This window comes from Salvelinus alpinus, chromosome 17 (genome assembly GCF_045679555.1).
Source record: "Salvelinus alpinus chromosome 17, SLU_Salpinus.1, whole genome shotgun sequence".
NCBI lineage: Eukaryota > Metazoa > Chordata > Actinopteri > Salmoniformes > Salmonidae > Salvelinus > Salvelinus alpinus.
This window is the reverse complement of record NC_092102.1, coordinates 34,167,124-34,181,656: the sequence shown is the minus strand read 5'-3', so window position 1 is coordinate 34,181,656 and position 14,533 is coordinate 34,167,124.

Genomic DNA, 14,533 nt, shown 5'->3' with positions numbered 1-14,533 from the left:
GACATGATTAGTACAGATGTTCTCAGGGACATGGGGCCCGAACCCCAAGTTTGGGAACCACTGTACTAACCTCTCTCTCTGCTTGCTTCCTCTCTCTCGCTGTCTCATCTGCTTCCTCCTGCATGCATTGCAGTCTGCATCAGCCTCACCCCTGAGCGCCACATCACTGTCTGTCTCAGCCTACTTTCTGTAAATCAAAGTTATGAGAACTTGGTAGCGTATTTTTTGCTCCTGCTGAGGTAGGTTCCGTTTAACGTTAGCATCTTACTTCATCCTAGCTGGCTAAGAAATATTGGCCAGAGCCCTTCAAAGTTAATGCAATAGAAGTATCTGCCGGCAGCTATAGCCACTTCACTGACTGACATCCTCTATCTATAAGCCACTATTTACCAGTTGTGCACTCATTCTCCGAGACTCGGTTTTTGCTTGCTTGGGTAGCAGTTTTATAAGGGGGGAAGGTTTTAAAATTGCCTTTTGTCCAGCATCTCGCAAACACATTGTCAGCAGAGCTGACTGCGAGCTGGAGTAGGGGTAGGCCTAGTTCGTTTCACTTCTCAGGCCATCGGCCTGTGCCGCGAGAGAGCGGAGTTAGCCATTTGAGAGAGTGGTGAATGTGCTACTAAAAAGGCACAGTGAGGCAAATCTGTGGGACACAGGTGAAAATAATGTACAAAATACTGTTCATGATTCCACTGGTTCGCAAAGAGACAGGCATGAATAGATCTCAGTCAGATCAATAATATAAGCATTGCCTTTCCCTCTGGTTTTACAGATAGTAAAATACACAACAGGGGAGTTTCAACTTCGTATGTGTTTTTAGAGCAAAGCATGATTTAGCTGTAACAACAAAATCTGTAATAGCAGAGAAAATGTGTTCTGCCCAATTATAGATGCACAAGAGAGTACCACAGTATGAGTCATAATACCCATAAAACCTTGCGGTCAAACAGGGAAATGGTTCCAATTGCTTTTCCACCATTCATTTTTCCTACAGAGGATTTTAGAAACACTTAAAATAAGAGCTGTGTTCCGTGAAGGCTTACCCTGGCGTGACGTTTTGATAACCATGTAAATCTCTCTAGGACAAGGTGACTTTTATCAATATATTCACCTGTATTTACCACCCAAAAATGAAATGTTAATTAGCTGCTAATATGGCTATCGTAAAGAACTACAAATTCCATAATGATCTGGACAGGACTGCCGAATCGAGGCAAACAAATCTCTTTATTAACTATCTAATGTTAGCTAAATGGAGTAATGAATAAACTGGTTACATTTCTTTAAATAGACAATTCTGTGAACTGTCCTGTGCAGGTTTTAAATTGACACAATACCTGTTAGCAAAGGTGTTTTGTAGTTTTGCATGATGTCTACTTTGATGCTAATTAACATTTTTTAATCTGGGAGTAAATAGTCAAATATATTGATAAAAGTCACATTGTCCGAGAGAGATTTACATGGTTATCAAAACGTCATGCCAGGGTAATCCTACACGAAACACAGCCCTTATTTTAAGTGTATTTAAAATCCCAAATGGGGAAAATGAGTGGTGGAAAAACAGTTGGAACCATTTCCCTGTTTGACTGCTAGGTTTTATGGGTATTATGACACCTCCACCTCCAAAAATCCCGCCTCCATTTGCTGGTTTCTAACATTCTAATAGTTTGCTAAATTTCAGTACAAAACAGAAACATAAGAACAGGAAGCATAGAAATAGCGCACATAGAACATATCTACCTCTTCTTAGACTTGCTTTCAATGAGAATGACAGATCTATAACACACATTTCTATGTGAATTTGGTTGGGTTGCCCAAAAAGTTACAAATTGCAGCTTTAAAAAGAACCATACTGTAGATTAAAAAAACAACCTAGAACTCAGTTGATTAAAGAGTAAACTTAACAGTAGATAAGGTGAGAATCTTCCACCCAGAGTAGTTCTACATCCCTGACTCCCTCTCTGTAAATGACAGGCAGTGTTTGCTGTCAACAGTTGAAAGACCTCAGTGGTGAAGAGCTTTGATGAATGGTACCTCCGGTCAGTTTCCCTATACACACTGGTTAGGCTATTCTGAAAATGTACCCCCGAGAAGAAGAAACATTTTTTTTCCACCAGGTGCTCAAAGCACTTTCCATTGTATGGGGTTGGTTGGGAAATTGACCTTATCCTCAGCCCCCATGGAAACATGTCCTGGAAAAGGCCCAGTGTGGGAATGGCCCCTTGTGACACTTGTAGATGGTTCTACAGTTCACATGGAGGTCAAAGGTTGTTGTGTGTGGCAGAGGATCACAGTTGGGTGCACTGCTCTGAGGTCAGCCTAAGTAATGGTAATGAGATAACGAACGGGACAAAAGATGGAGGATAAAGAGAGAGATGGAGGAAAAGAGGATCATTGTATCATTCAGACACCAATCAGAGGTTAGTTTGTCTCTCCAGAATGATTGCACTGATGTAAGATCTTAATTTGACCAGTTTCTCACAGCAGGAAAATAATCCTGCAACAACAGGAAAGGGGAATTATTGTGTGGATTAAAATGTATGGAATTTTTGTAGGGGTTGATACATTTTTTATGATGGCAAATAAAGTCTGAAATGTTTATGTTGAAATTTTAACCGTTGAATACACTGCAAGTTGGCATTTACGGCAACAACAGTGTGATCAAATTAAGATCCTACATCTGTATTCTATTTATCATTAGGATGGACATGATCAACGATGAAAAAGAGAAGTTGAGTCATTTAATTACAGTACTCTGTAGTTTTTATTTTATTTTTTATTTATTTTATTTAACCTTTATTTAACCAGGTAGGCAAATTGAGAACACGTTCTCATTTACAATTGCGACCTGGCCAAGATAAAGCAAAGCAGTTCGACACATACAACAACACATAGTTACACATGGAGTAAAACAAACATATAGTCAATAATACAGTGAAAAAAAAATAAAAAATAATAATAAGTCTATATACAATGTGAGCAAGTGAGGTGAGATAAGGGAGGTGAAGGCAAACAAATATATGTATAAATAAATAAAAATATAAAAGGCCATGGAGGCGAAGTGAGTACAACACAGCAAGTAAAATAAAAACTAAAAAAAAACAATGGAATGGTTGGTTTGCAGTGGAAGAAAGTGCAAAGTAGAGACAGAAATAATGGGGTGCAAAGGAGCAAAATAAATTAATAAATAAATACAGTAGGTAAAGAGGTAGTTGTTTGGGCTAAATTGTAGATGGGTTATGTACAGGTGCAGTAATCTATGAGCTGCTCTGACAGCTGGTGCTTAAAGCTAGTGAGGGAGATAGGTGTTTCCAGTTTCAGAGATTTTTGTAGTTCGTTCCAGTCATTGGCAGCAGAGAACTGGAAGGAGAGGCGTCCAAAGGAAGAATTGGTTTTGGGGGTGACTAGAGAGATATACCTGCTGGAGCGCGTGCTACAGGTAGGTGCTGCTATGGTGACCAGCGAGCTGAGATAAGGGGGGACTTTACCTAGCAGGGTCTTGTAGATGACCTGGAACCAGTGGGTTTGGCGACGAGTATGAAGCGAGGGCCAGCCAACGAGAGTGTACAGGTCGCAGTGGTGGGTAGTATATGGGGCTTTGGTGACAAAACGGATGGCACTGTGATAGACTGCATCCAATTTATTGAGTAGGGTTTTGGAGGCTATTTTGTAAATGACATCACCGAAGTCGAGGATTGGTAGGATGGTCAGTTTTACAAGGGTATGTTTGGCAGCATGAGTAAAGGATGCTTTGTTGCGGAATAGGAAGCCAATTCTAGATTTGACTTTGGATTGGAGATGTTTGATGTGAGTCTGGAAGGAGAGTTTACAGTCTAACCAGACACCTAGGTATTTGTAGGTGTCCACATATTCTAAGTCAGAGCCGTCCAAAGTAGTGATGTTGGACAGGCGGGCAGGAGCAGGCAGTGATCGGTTGAAGAGCATGCATTTGGTTTTACTTGTATTTAAGAGCAGTTGGAGGCCACGGAAGGAGAGTTGTATGGCATTGAAGCTCGCCTGGAGGGTTGTTAACACAGTGTCAAAAGAAGGGCCAGAAGTATACAGAATAGTGTCGTCTGCGTAGAGGTGGATCAGAGAATCACCAGCAGCAAGAGCGACATCATTGATGTAAACAGAGAAGAGAGTCGGTCCAAGAATTGAACTTGAACTCCCCAATTGTTAGGAAATAGGCATACATTATTTGAGTGTGACATCCACAGTGGCATGTAGTTTAGGCTCCAGAGATTCGCTAAGAAAAGAAAAGGCTGGTAAATGGTGACACTGCATTAAGAGTAAACAGTCCCAAACTCCCACTAGGGATTTCTGGCAGGAAGTGTTAAGACTGGAGGCTGTTCTTCAACCAAGAGACCATGCAATGAGGAGAGGAAGACATTAGCAGGACATGTCAGGGTGCTTAGAGAAGGCATAATAAATGGGATGGTGTGGAAGGACGTGTCTATTGAAAGGCCGGTCCCACAGGGGGGAAAAGTATACTGTTATCACCATGAACTATTGTCACCCCTACCTCCTTCAGAAGAAAAAGAGTGGTAATTGTCAGTCGGCACAGATACCTGAGCGATCACTTCCATCATAAATTACACTTGTTCAAAAGCACTGATCTCTGATTACAGGAAGAGCAACAAAGAGGTGTCTGGTGGTCTAGTTACAGTAGCATCTCAATAGGAGGGATGGTTTAACACCGCAGGTCATGGCTGGTGATACAGGGACAAGTCCAAAACCGACTTAGGTAAAAAGAGTAGGGGTACAATCATACAGTAGACCATATTGTTCTATCTCCATGGGTACACTCCAAAAGGACTGCCTGGGGCACAGTGAGTAGTTCAGAGAATGGCAGGTAGAGTGGGCATGTTGTAATTCATAGAATTTCTACTTTAACTGTTTCCCCTCATAGCAAGTCCACATGATGAAGACACAGTATTTCCTGACTGAAAATCTTACCTGACATTTGTGTCTATTTAAGCCTGAATAAACACCAGTATTTGTCCTTCCTTACTCACTATTAATGGAGTACATCATAGCACAGTAACCATTAAGCAGGTTGATACAGGATTATGCAGCACAGCATGTGGCTTTTGTTTGTTTTTGAATCATCCATCTATGAAAAAACAACACAATTTTGGCCCACAGGTTGATGATTTCAAATGATTCATAAAATTGACAGATTCCTAAAGAATGTCTCGATAAATATGTGTGTGTGCCTTAGAGCCTGCATATATCAGGGTTGCTTTGATTATGATATCTATGAAAATTATGAGCATTGGCAAGATAGCTAGAATCCTCTACAAGATGCAGCATGACGCTGAGTTTTTCCAGGTACAGGCTGAAGACATCTACACTGCTGATGTAGCCTTTAACTGGTGGAAGCTTGCTGCAGGTGGCAGACCTTCAAAGGCAAGAGAGGGAGACAAGTTAAGACATCAAAACTCTACTGTAATACATATAGCTAGTATATGGGGAGGCTGCATGCAAAGATAATGTAGTCATACACACATCATGAGACAATAAAGTTCAATAAAGTTCAAGATGAGAAGTACAGTATACCCTTTCCATGTTTGATACGGTATATGTGTCATTGGTCGTGGACTCAGAACAATTATGAAATTCAATTATTTAGTCATCAATAATAGTTTAAAAAATCTAATCAAATTCCAGGATGAGATGCAATCAATGTAATATGTTTTCCCCCAGTGATCAAACATGCTCCCTACAAGAATATTAATATAATGTTGTCGTTGATGTACAGTGCATTCGGAAAGTATTCAGACACCTTGACTTTTTCACATTTTGTTACATTACAGCCTTACTCTAAAATGTATTAAATAATTTTTTCCCCTCATCAATCAACACCCAATACCCCATAATGACAAAGCGAAAAAGGTTTTTAGAAATTTTAGCAAATTTATAACAAATAAAAAACAGAAATACCTTATTTAAGTATTCAGACCATTTGCTATGAGACTCGAAATTGAGCTCAGGTGCATCCTGTTTCCATTGATCATCCTTGAGATGTTTCTACAACTTGATTGGAGTCCAACTGTGGTAAATTCTATTGATTGGACATGATTTGGAAAGGCACACACCTGTCTATATAAGGTCCCACAGTTGACAGTGCATGTCAGGGTAAAAACCAAGCCATGAGATCGAAGGAATTGTCCGTAGAGCTCCGAGACAGGATTGTGTTGAGGCAAAAATCTGGAGAAGGGTACCAAAAAGTTTCTGCAGCATTGAAGGTCCCCAAGAACACGTTGGCCTCCATCATTCTTAAATGGAAGAAGTTTGCGTTTTTCCCGTTCTCCTGCTTTTTGCATTCTCCTTTTTCTAGTCCTCCTGGTTTTGACCCTTGCCTGTTTCTGGACTTTGTACCCGCCTTGACCACGAGCTTGTCTGCCACTCTGTACCTCCTGAACTCTGATCTGGTTTTGACCTTTTTGCCTGTCCACAACCATTCTCTTGCCTACCCCTTTGGATTAATAAACATTGTAAGACTCCAACCATCTGCCTCCTGTGTCTGCATTTGGGTCTCGCCTTGTGCCTTCATACTCAGACCATGAGAAACAAGATTCTCTGGTCTGATTAAACCAAGATTGAACTCTTTGGCCTGAATGCCAAGCGTCACATCTGGAGGAAACCTGTCACCATCCCTACAGTGAAGCATGGTGGCGGCAGCATCATGCTGTGGGGATGTTTTTAAGCGGCAGGGACTAGGAGACTAGTCAGGATCGATGGAAAGATGAACGGAGCAACGTACAGAGAGATCCTTGATGAAAACCTGCTCCAGAGTGCTCAGGACCTCAGACTGGGGCGAATTTTCACCTTCCAACAGGACAACAACCCTAAGCGCACAGCCAAGACAATGCAGGATTGGCTTCGGGACAAGTCTCTGAATGTTCTTGAGTGGCCCAGCCAGAGCCCGGACTTGAACCCGATCGAACATCTCTGATGAGACCTGAAAATAGCTGTGCAGCGACGCTCCCCATCCAACCTGACAGAGCTTGAGAAGAATGGGAGAAACTCCCCAAATACAGGTGTTCCAAGCTTGTAGTGTCATACCCAAGAAGACTCGAGGCTGTAATTGCTGCCAAAGGTGCTTCAACAAAGTACTGAGTAAAGGGTTTGAATACTTAAGTAAATGTGCAAAGTTTTTAATACATTTGCAAAAATGTCTAAAAAACACTTTTTGCTTTGTCATTATGGTGTATTGTGTGTGTATGTGTAGGTTGATTTAATCCATTTTAGAATAAAGCTGTAACGTAACAAAATGTGGAAAAAGTCAATTCTTTCCGAATGCACTGTATGTGGAAAAACACAACCTGAGTTGATTTCATCATCATTAGTTGGCATGAACTTGCTCATAAAAGATACATCATGGCTTTTTAAGCCCTGTCCAATAGTGTCTTTTTAGAGGGCTCTATATCATATTTCTTTGTCTGGCAGGCAGATAGTCACATTATGTATAAATGCTTTACTCCAAGTTTCAGAAGACTATGCCAAAAGTCTATGGTAACTTCTCCACTCCTCTGCCCCGGGTAGTACTAGAGGGCAACCCTTCAAAGAACTGCTTAAGTAAAGGCATTAAAAAACAGCCTTAAGTGACTTCACTCCACCAGCCTGTATAGAGACAGGGCCCACTGTTTCGTAAGGGATTAATTCATAAAGGTCTGAAGGAATGACTAGTCATCACAGGACAAATCCCTCCCATTCGCTGGGTAATACAGACATTCTGAGTTCTGGGATCCTGGTTGTTTTGTTGGAATAGAGAGAAAGGCTTGCCACTTGGAGCCTAATCCACACCCTTGAATGTCTTTTTTAAAAATGCAGGGAAAGGCAGAGTATAAATCAAATGTATTAATAAAGCCAAATCAAATCAAATGTATTTGTAAAGGGTTTTTTACATCAGCAGATGTCACAAAGTGCTTATACAGAAACCCAGCCTAAAACCCCAAACAGCAGTACAGTAGAAGCACGGTGGCTAAGAAAACTCAAAAGGCAGGAACCTAGTAAGAAAAACTCAAAAGGCAGGAACCTAGGAAGAAACCTAGAGAGGAACCAGGCTCTGAGGGGTGGCCAGGCTCTGAGGTGTGCCAGGTAGAGTAAACGGTAATTAAGGCCAGATCGTTCTTCAAGATGTTCATGAGACCAATAAAGATAGATAAAGAAGCTGCTGATGATTGTGTGAATCAAATGTAGTAGATGTCCGTTAGTACAGATGTAGGATTTTAATTTGATCACCATGTTGCAGAAGAAATTTATAGGAAATTTGCAGGAAATGTAAAATGTGTAGTGTATTTGAGGTTTTCTCAAACTAGACACTAATTGACTTGTCCTTTTGCTCAGTTGTGCACCGCAGCCTCCCACTCCTCTTTCTATTCTGGCTAGAGCCAGTTTGCGCTTTTCTGTGAAGGGAGATGTACACAGCGTTGTACAAGATCTTCAGTTTCTTGGCAGTTTCTCAGATGGAATAGCCTTCATTTCTCAGAACAAGACTGTCGAGTTTCAGAAGAAAGTTATTTGTTTCTGGCCATTTTGAGACTGTAATCGAACCCACAAATGCTGATGCTCCAGATACTCAACTAGTCTAAAGAAGGCCAGTTTTATTGCTTCTTTAATCAGAACAACAGTTTTCAGCTGTGCTAACATAATTGCAAAATGGTTTTCTAATGATCACTTAGCCTTTTAAAATGATAAACTTGGATTAGCTAACTCAACGTGCCATTGGAACACAGGAGTGATGGTTGCTGATAATGGGCCTCTGTACGCCTATGTAGATGTTCCATTTTAAAAAATCTGCCGTTTCCATCTACAATAGTCATTTACAACATTAACAATGTCTACACTGTATTTCTGATCAATTTGATGTTATTTTAACGGACAAAAAATGTGCTATTCTTTCAAAAACAAGGACATTTCTAAGTGACCCCAAACTTTTGAATGGTAGTGTATGTACCTATTTGGTCAGATCTAGCTCAGATAAAAGATTTGCTCTAACGCTGCTGTGATAGGGGAGCACAGTTTGCATGGCAGAGAGAATGGAAAGGGACAGTCGCCCCCTGGGGTTATGGACAAGTATAACATACAGTGCCTTCAGAAAGTATTCCTACCCCTTGACTTACTCCACATGTTGTTGTGTTAAAGCCCAAATTCAAAATGAATTAAATGTTTTTCTCACCCATCTACACACAATACCCCATAATGACAAAAATGAAAACACATTTTTGCAAATGTATCGAAAATGAAATACAGAAATATCTCATGTACATAAATATTCACACCCCTGAATCAATACTTTGTAGACGCACCTTTGGCAGTGATTACAGCTTTGAGCCGTCTTGTGTATGCCTGTATCAGCTTTGCACATCTGGATTTGTGGATTTCTCCCATTCTATCTTGCAAATTTTCTCAAGCGGTGTTAAGTTAGATGGGGAGTGGCAATGAACAGCAATCTTCAAGTCTTTTCAATGGGATTCAAGTCTGGGCTTTGGCTGGGCCTCTCAAAGTCTTTCACATTCTTGTTCTGAAGCCATTCCAGGCTGTATGCTTTGGGTCATTGTCCTGTTGGAACGTAAATCTTCACCCAGTCTAAGGTTGTTTGAACTCTGAAGCAGCTTCTCAACAAGGATTTGCTCCATTCATTGCTCCCTCTATCCTTACCAGTCTACCAGTCCCTACCACTGAAAAGCATCCCCATAGCATGATGCTGCCACCACCATGCTTCATGGTAGGGATGGTGTTAGACGGGTGATGAGTTGTGCCTGGTTTTATCCAGAGACTGTTGTTCTTCTGGTAGGTTCTCCCATCTCAACCAAGGAACTCTGTAGTTCTGTCAGAGTTGTCATTGTGTTCTTGGTCACCTCCCTGACCAAGTTCCTTCTTGCCCGGTGGGTCAGTTTGGTTGGACGGCCAGCTCTCGGCAGAGGCTGGGTAGTTCCATATTTTTTACATTTCCCAATGATGGAGACCACTGTGCTCTTGGAAACTTTAAACACTGTAGAAATTGTTTTATACCCTTCCCCAGATATATATGCCTCATCACAATTCTATCTCAGAGATCTACGGACTTCATTGTATAGTTACTGCTTTGACATGCACTGTCAACTGTGGGACCTTATATAGACAAGTGTATTTCTTTTTAAATCATGTCCAAACAATGGAATTGGCCACAGGTGGCCATCTCAAGGATTATCAAAGGAAAATGAATGCACCTGAGCTCAATTTGGACTATCATAGCAAAGGAGTGTGAATTCTTACGTAAATTAGATATTTCTGTATTTCATTTTTTCAATAAATTTGCCAAATTTTCTTAAAACATGTTTTCACTTTGTCATTATGAGGTATTGTGTGTAGATGGGTAAGAAAACAAATCTATTTCCATTTTGAATTCAGCCTGTAACACAACTAAATGTGAATTAAGTCAAGAGGTATGATAACTTTCTGAAGGCGCTGTACAGCACAAGTCTTTGATCACCGTGTACCTGGCACTTCTGCCCATTGTTTGTCACATACATCAATCCATTAACAGTGTGAATACAATATTACTCACTGAGTCACTTCATTACTGTATCAAACACAGAGGAATAGCAATGTTAGAAAGGGGATGAAACTACAGGTATTTCCCAGGTGATTGAGAAAAGACGGAGTCAAACTAAAGACTGTTTTTGTTGAAGCCTGGCTCTGCTCTCCACCCTAAAGACAGTGAGCGGCCATATCTATAGACAGCAGAGATCTATCCTGGGGGGAATTCCATTCCACTAATGCCCCTTTCAGAGCAGACTGCAGTTGTCAACGTTGGGTCATATGATGATATATATGTGTACAATGTCAGTGGAAAAATTCCACTATCATGAAGACATTTATGTTTTCAGCGAGGATGCTCTAGATATGAAGTTATACAGGGTCTTCATTTGAGCCTGTTTGCTACAGCATAAAAATAATCCTGCAGCAACAGGAAATGCTGTGCTGGAACATTCTCAGCAACAAAATAGTGATCAAATTAAGATCCTACAAGAGTAACTAGGGTATCTTAAGCTCACAGTGAAAAACAGAGTAAAATCTAAGCACTAACATGTGAGGTCTGGAAATACCAACGGGGACGCATGTTCATTGAACATCATCAGTCAAAAATAAGAAAACAATTGTGATAAATGACTCTGAATATATAAAGACAACAGAGTGGGGTGTGGTTTCTAAAAGCTAAATGTTAAAAGGTCCTAAATTCATGCCTATCTCAATGGTAGTATGAAATGAATAGAAATCTGCCATGGAAGCCTAATCCAATAAACTGTAAATTGAACATAAACGGTAGAACAGGTGAATCCATGGTATCTATCCATTTGCTGCACTCCACCCCATACAAAACCACTCATGTTACAGCATAATGTTACACTTTATGAAAGGACAGGTCCATAGTAAGTACAGGATGGAGGAAGTTACACAGTGCAGTTGAAGTAGTAGTGTATGTGGATCCAGGATGACTTGGTGGGCTGTACAGTGCATGCAAGTCAAGTTCCCTCCTTTCACAGCACGTCTTAGAGCCAGTCAGGCAGGTTTGCTGTAATTACATGAAAAATGGCTTCTGTCCCTCCAGCACTTTAGTCATATCGAGAGAGAGAGAGGAGGGGAAGGGGAAGAGTGAGAGACAGACAGAGAGAGAGAGAGATAGATAAGGGAAGAGAGAGAGACAGACAGACAGGGAGAGAGAGAGGGGAAGAGAGAGAGGGAGACAGACAGCGAGAGAAATGGGAAGAGAGAAAGAGAGCGAGTCAATGGGGCAGCTACAGTATGTGAACAAACATGCACATCTACTGTTGTCTCTGGTTTTACAGGCTCTCTCCCATCCCTCCAACTAGATACCTGACAGAGACAAGAGGAGGGTCAAGCTGAAGCAATTAGAGTGAAAATGCTGCTTGAAATTAATGAATGATGATTGTGATGCATGACACTTCAATTTCATTTTATTTTATGAAGGTTTCGACTAAAATCCTGGTGATATTTTGGTCGACAAAGACCTTCAATCTAAAACGTTTACAAAACCCATAAAAACAAGCCTCAGGTAACAGTAGGCTTGAAAATCTCCCCTCAAATGAAAGAACAGTTCTGAGAGAAGAAAGTAGAGGGCCCAGACTATATAAAGAGATGTATATGTAACCCATCTTCCTCTGCCTACAAGACATCAAAAGACTCTGTGGACTGATTTGTTTTTGTGTGGGTGGGGAGGGGGGTGTATCATGGGGTGCTATTCAATGCATTTTGTGTCAATTGATTCTATGTATTTATGTGGAAGGAGCAGCACTCTTGAATTGTCCAAGTAAAAATTATTCTTCTGGGATAATAAAGTATATTATTTTTTCAATGTTTTTAATTTTTTTTAAATTTCACCTTTATTTAACCAGGTCAGTTGAGAACAAGTTCTCATTTACAACTGCGACCTGGCCAAGATAAAGCAAAGCAGTGTGACAAAAACAAAAACCACTTAGAGTTACACATAAAGAAACTTACAGTCAATAACACAATAGAAAAATCTATATACAGTGCGTGCAAAAATTATATCATATTTTTAAATGATTTTCTGTTCAGGAGTGTCCGCATTATGAAAACAGTATAATTCTGACAGACTGAGCCTGATCTGGGTCGTTCCATGAAAAGAGTGCCTTTTGCGTCCCTTTGATATTTTAAGTAGAAATTGTGCACTGAATATTGAATAAAAGCCTGTTATATTAAATGAAGTGCCCTTTAATATAGACCACATCGAGAATTCAATAAATCCGATTTTTTTATATGAATAAAAGCTTGCTAAAGTGAAAAACATGCAGCATTTCAAAATGTCTCTCCGTCAACCCTGTGTCACTTCTAGGAAGATTTTAACCCATTTAATTGGCAACATTTCTCAAAGTTTCACTATCATTGTAAAGCTTTAAATATTTTGTTGCTTTGACAAAGTAATTTCTGAAGATTATTATTTAATGTGATTAGTGACTCATTTAGTGATTAGTGACTCAACCCTGTTGCGTGAACTGAACCCTCGTTTAAATATGGTAAACAAATCCTTTTTTCGAAAGAAACATTGAACATCTAATAGTATAATCATAGAGTGAAAACAGGTGAGCTGATTCTACACTTTTTGACCATTTACAGGTGTTTTGTGGTGGAAGACTGAGCGGTTCGAGCATAACACTTCAACCCAGTTACCCATGTATAGACAGGCTAGAAATGATTTAACAATAAATAATAAATTGTGAAGCTTGCATTCGATTGCCACAACAAGCTGTCACAAGGGGATTTATGACTGATTTAAGATGAAATCATCAACCCTGTTATGGTCAAACCTGTTGCTTTATTTGGCACTTAATAGGCACTTACATATGTTTTTTATTTAAGCTCTTGGGATGTGAAAACATGTTTTTTATGAAGGTGAACATATGACAGATTGTTAAAATGAGGTGAAATCATAATTTTTTGGGGACCAAGTTGCACTTATCAAAAGGCACCGAATTGGTGAAACGACCAAACTTCAGTACGGACCAGAGGTAGTGTGGCATTCTAAAGAAGTTAGGTGAGAGTAGAATCTGTCAAGATCTCACCACCAGCCTGCCAGCTGTTTCAGGATCAACACTTCTTTTATCGCTTTAAGAGAGTCATCCTGTCAACCATGACAGTAATTCTGTCAGAGAGATGGCCACACAATGTCTCCTCATCTTGAAAACGAAGGACCGGATTGGCTGAGAGCTGCTGCATACATTTACAGTGGAAAATGCAGTGAGTTTGGAGGTTTCTGGGAAGCGAGTCATTCTAGTAGTGTTTGGATTTATGTTTTCAATAAGAAGAAGAGCAATGCATTCATTCCTTCAAGATGCTCTGTCGACCGAATCGACCCGCACTATCTTACTTTGCACAAAGAAGACTAATTTCACGTGGAGGAGAATAAAAACAGATTGACTGGTTAATCTGGCAGGTTAATCCATTTATATTAACAACCAGGAGCTGGATGATTTAATATCAGATCTTCAGATGCTTAGGTAATGCAAAAACAACAGTCAACATAGCCAATGACTTTCCTGGCTTATTTAAAAAAGCTGTCATACAAAAACACCCCAACTCTTTCTCTGGCACTTGATGAAGTTTTACAGCTATACAAACAAGTGTACACTGTGTTGCATACTTTAACTAATCAAGCTTCATATTTTCAGATTCTGTCTCACTCTCATCACCAGCTAAATTTCTCTAACGTTTGATTAGTTTCATTTAGTTGCCTGCCAGGTCATCCCCCTCCCCCAGCCTGGGGCGTGTTGGTAGGGAAGCTTGTGTACACGGCACAGTGTTTTATGGGAGATATAAGTGTCCCATGCACATTGTAGAGAGAGAGATGACAGAGTTTGATTTGGCTTCTTGTTATGTTCACCAATGATAATATTACTGTGGTAAACAGTTTGGTTTGTTTATCGTTGTTTATTCGGGTTCCATGTCATAAAATACCAAAGAATACCAACCTACTTGGCACAGATGTCAGTTAAACGTCTAG